We start from the raw sequence: 5,344 nt of genomic DNA, 5'->3' as shown, positions 1-5,344 counted from the left end.
ACTTACAGACTCATCTGACTTCAAAAACAGTAGTGGATTGGCTCATCCATGCATCACATGATTCAGAGGTTATGCGCGTGCCGAGAAAGTGTTGCATTCTGGGAAATGTATTTTTTTTCACGAAGGTGCGAAACTCTTTCAAAACTGGGAGAAGGGTATTGCTGCAGACCGGAGACATTATGGGCAGATCTGAAGGCGGGATAACTGTAAATGGAAGTGGATAGTATTGGCTAATTCAGAATTTCAACGAATGAGATTGTTGTTAGAGTATGACAATCAAAAACTCACTCAACGTTTGAAGTTGTCTATCAAGTGTAACTTCCACCAATCTTTTCACAGTTAGTGATCCCTACCGCTTTGAGGTTCCGCCTCATAGAGTTTCTTTTGAAATAGCCTTGCACTGTACTAAGCAACGAAACTCTGTTAAAGAAAAGACAAAGACGAAGCAGCAGCGAAGAAACTCTATTAGACCAAAGAAGAAGAGACGAAACGAATTGTTTGTTATTTCTGTCAATGGAAGTAAGTTTGCTTCTAAATTAAAACGTATGAAATTTGCAATTGCTAAGTTTTGTTCGTGTTTTTCAAATACTTTTTGTTTCTTTGTTGTGATTGTACGTTTGTATAAATATTAATATATATTGTTTTCACGTTTGTCTTAATAATCATTTTCGCTGTAGTAATTGATGCATATTCAGTGCTTGAAGTGAACAGGTGTTCTAACGAAACATTCTACCCATCGAAATGATCTACTCACTGATACTACGCATGCGCAGACCAAAATTACATGCACGAGTAATGACCGTCTTGTGAAATCTTTGCATCAGGCTGTGTCTCTTTCGGGCATTAAATGATGCATATAGAATAAATTGAGAAATGTTAACATTTCCATAAATAAACTACGGTAGGATACTTCGACAATTACTCAGCGGTGCCGGCAACTCTTCAAACACCGCAAAGCAAGTTTTACGGGGAACATCCACCCGCCACCCCCTCTCCGGTGCTCAGTGGAATGCTAGTAGATCACCGCCAGTAGTTTGGTTCCCTATTAACTCTGTGCATATTTACATTTGTGAGATGTTCGATTAAAACGCTGTAATGTTATTTTACATTTTTTTAAACAGGATCATATCACGATCAAAAATACCACAGACATTCCGTCCGTACTTCAATCTTCAGATGTGTTTTTGTGCCCTTTCTGTCATCCACGACTGTATTCTTCACGCTCGTATATACGAGCAAATGAACACTTGCGAGATCACCGCAGAACAGCAGTTTCCTACGGAGGTACGTGTATCCCACTTTTCCCATTAACTCAGGCTGAGTAATCTTTAAACCAATTTATCAATGAATTAATTTTTCTGTATTGATAATTACCACGTATGGTGTCCAGTCCTTTCTTTTAATCTCATTTGGACGTTTTTCAGCTACTTTATTTATGCACAGAATAAGAAATGAGACAATCCCAGGAGCAACACAAATGAGAGGTATCTAAGAAAATACTGGAAAGTAGACTGAGGTGGTTTGAATTTGTAATGAGTAGAGATAATGTGTATGTGGGTAAAAAGATGATAAAAATGGAAGTACAGGGGAAGAGAAAGCTAGTGAGGCCATAAGCAGAGATGGATGGATAAAGTAAAAGGATATCTGAAGGGCAAGGGTCAGGGTCTGACAGGGGAGTAAGTTCAGGGCTAAGCTGTATGGAGAGTGCTGATCAAGCACATTGACCCCACATAGAAGTGGGAATTGATGATGATGAAGAAGAAATTGTTTGGCACTTGCAGCCCTTTAACCAGCTGTAGTGTCATATTTTTCATATACAGGTCAATTGCCTATACTTTTCTGTTGTATGTAAAATACTGCAGTGGTAGATAAATACTTTATTAATCCCAATGGGAAATTCACATGGGCGGCACGGTGGCGCAGTGGGTAGCGCTGCTGCCTCGCAGTTGGGAGATCTGGGGACCTGGGTTCGATTCCCGGGTCCTCCCTGCGTGGAGTTTGCATGTTCTCCCCGTGTCTGCGTGGGTTTCCTCCGGGCGCTCCGGTTTCCTCCCACATTCCAAAGACATGCACGTTAGGTGGATTGGCGATTCTAAATTGGCCCTAGTGTGTGCTTGGTGTGTGGGTGTGTTTGTGTGTGTCCTGCGGTGGGTTGGCACCCTGCCCGGGATTGTTTCCTGCCTTGTGCCCTGTGTTGGCTGGGATTGGCTCCAGCAGACCCCCGTGACCCTGTGTTCGGATTCAGCGGGTTGGAAAATGGATGGATGGATGGATGGATGGAAATTCACATTCTCCAGCAGCAGCATACTGATACAATAAATAATATTAAATTAAAGAATGATAATAATGCAGGTGAAAAACAGACAATAACTTTGTATAATATTAATGTTAACGTTTACCGGCCCGGGTGGAATTAAAGAGTCGCATACTGTGGTGGAGGAACGATCTCCTCAATCTGTCTGTGGAGCAGGACGGTGACAGCAGTCTGTCACTGAAGCTGCTCTTCTGTCTGGAGATGATCCTGTTCAGTGGATGCAGTGGATTCTCCATAATTGATAGGAGCCTGCTGAGCGCCCTTCGCTCTGCCACAGATGTTAAACTGTCCAGCTCCATGCCAACAATAGAGCCTGCCTTCCTCACCAGTTTGTCCAGGCGTGAGGCGTCTTTCCTCTTAATGTTGCCTCCCCAGCACACCACCACGTAGAAGAGGGCGCTCGCCACAACTGTCTGATAGAACATCTGCAGCATCTTATTGCAGATGTTGAAGGACGCGAGCCTTCTAAGGAAGTATAGTCGGCTCTGTCCTTTCTTGCACAGCGCATCAGTATTGGCAGTCCAGTCCAATTTATCATCCAGCTGCACTCCCAGGTATTTATAGGTCTGCACCCTCTGCACACAGTCACCTTTGATGATCACGGGGTCTATGAGAGGTCTGGGCCTCCTAAAATCCACCACCAGCTCCTTGGTTTTGCTGGTGTTCAGTTGTAGGTGGTCTGAGTCACACCATTTAACAAAGTCATTGATTAGGTCCCTATACTCCTCCTCCAGCCCATTCCTGATGCAGCCCACGATAGCAGTGTCGTCAGCGAACTTTTGCACATGGCAGGACTCCGAGTTGTATTGGAAGTCCGATGTATATAGGCTGAACAGGACCGGAGAAAGTACAGTCCCCTGCGGCGCTTCTGTGTTGCTGACCACAATGTCAGACCTGCAATTCCCGAGACGCACATACTGAGGTCTGTCGGTAAGATAGTCCACGATCCATGCCACCAGGTATGAATCTAATCCCATCTCTGTCAGCTTGTCCCTAAGGAGCAGAGGTTGGATTGTGTTGAAGGCACTAGAGAAGTCTAGAAACATAATTCTTACAGCACCACTGCCTCTGTCCAAGTGAGAGAGGGATCGGTGTAGCATATAGATGATGGCATCCTCCGCTCCCACCTTCTCTTGATATGCAAACTGCAGAGGGTCAAGGGCGTGTTGAACCTGTGGCCTAAGGTGGTGAAGCAGCAGCCTCTCCATGGTCTTCATCACATGTGATGTCAGAGCAACAGGCCGAAAGTCATTCAGCTCACTAGGACGTGATACCTTTGGGACTGGGGTGATACAAGATGTTTTCCAAAGTCTCGGGACTCTCCCCTGTTCCAGGCTCAGGTTGAAGATGCACTGTAGAGGACCCCCCAGCTCCGATGCACACACCTTTAGCAGTCGTGGCGATACTCCATCTGGTTGATGTAGTTTGCTGTGCTGTTAATGACAACAGACAACATTAGTAGAACAAACCTGCAACCTACATTAGCTCAATATAACTTAGTATTTTCAGTTTTATTTTAAGATGTAAGTTGGCTGGAGTATATAGGTTATACTTCATGTCTGTACATAGAACCATGTCTATTTTCAGTAAACTGTTAAAACAGTTAAAGTGTTTTTAAAAATAGGTTTGCTGTTTCAGTAATTGCTGTTTGCACTGGCCTGCTAGTCTGGTTAGATAGATAGATAGATAGATAGATAGATAGATACTTTATTAATCCCAAGGTTAGGGTCACAGATGAGCACCAGAGACTATGGATATTAGATGGGTAAAGTCTAAGACAGAAAGCTAATTTATCACAGATGTGTATATACAGTGGTGTGAAAAACTATTTGCCCCCTTCCTGATTTCTTATTCTTTTGCATGTTTGTCACACAAAATGTTTCTGATCATCAAACACATTTAACCATTAGTCAAATATAACACAAGTAAACACAAAATGCAGTTTTTAAATGATGGTGTTTATTATTTAGGGAGAAAAAAAATCCAAACCTACATGGCCCTGTGTGAAAAAGTAATTGCCCCCTTGTTAAAAAATAACCTAACTGTGGTGTATCACACCTGAGTTCATTTTCCGTAGCCACCCCCAGGCCTGATTACTGCCACACCTGTTTCAATCAAGAAATCACTTAAATAGGAGCTGCCTGACACAGAGAAGTAGACCAAAAGCACCTCAAAAGATAGACATCATGCCAAGATCCAAAGAATTCATGAACAAATGAGAACAGAAGTAATTGAGATCTATCAGTCTGGTAAAGGTTATAAAGCCATTTCTAAAGCTTTGGGACTCCAGCGAACCACAGTGAGAGCCATTATCCACAAATGGCAAAAACATGGAACAGTGGTGAACCTTCCCAGGAGTGGCCGGCCGACCAAAATTACCCCAAGAGCGCAGAGACGACTCATCCGAGAGGTCACAAAAGACCCCAGGACAACGTCTAAAGAACTGCAGGCCTCACTTGCCTTAATTAAGGTCAGTGTTCACGACTCCACCATAAGAAAGAGACTGGGCAAAAACGGCCTGCATGGCAGATTTCCAAGACGCAAACCACTGTTAAGCAAAAAGAACATTAGGGCTCGTCTCAATTTTGCTAAGAAACATCTCAATGATTGCCAAGACTTTTGGGAAAGTACCTTGTGGACTGATGAGTCAAAAGTTGAACTTTTTGGAAGGCAAATGTCCCGTTACATCTGGCGTAAAAGGAACACAGCATTTCAGAAAAAGAACATCATACCAACAGTAAAATATGATGGTGGTAGTGTGATGGTCTGGGGTTGTTTTGCTGCTTCAGGACCTGGAAGGCTTGCTGTGATAGATGGAACCATGAATTCTACTGTCTACCAAAAAATCCTGAAGGAGAATGTCCGGCCATCTGTTCGTCAACTCAAGCTGAAGCGATCTTGGGTGCTGCAACAGGACAATGACCCAAAACACACCAGCAAATCCACCTCTGAATGGCTGAAGAAAAACAAAATGAAGACTTTGGAGTGGCCTAGTCAAAGTCCTGACCTGAATCCAATTGAGATGCTATG

The sequence above is a fragment of the Erpetoichthys calabaricus genome, chromosome 14 (genome assembly GCF_900747795.2).
Source record: "Erpetoichthys calabaricus chromosome 14, fErpCal1.3, whole genome shotgun sequence".
In the NCBI taxonomy this organism is placed as follows: Eukaryota; Metazoa; Chordata; class Cladistia; order Polypteriformes; family Polypteridae; genus Erpetoichthys; species Erpetoichthys calabaricus.
The sequence above is the reverse complement of the archived record's forward strand: the minus strand, read 5'-3'. Positions refer to the sequence as shown.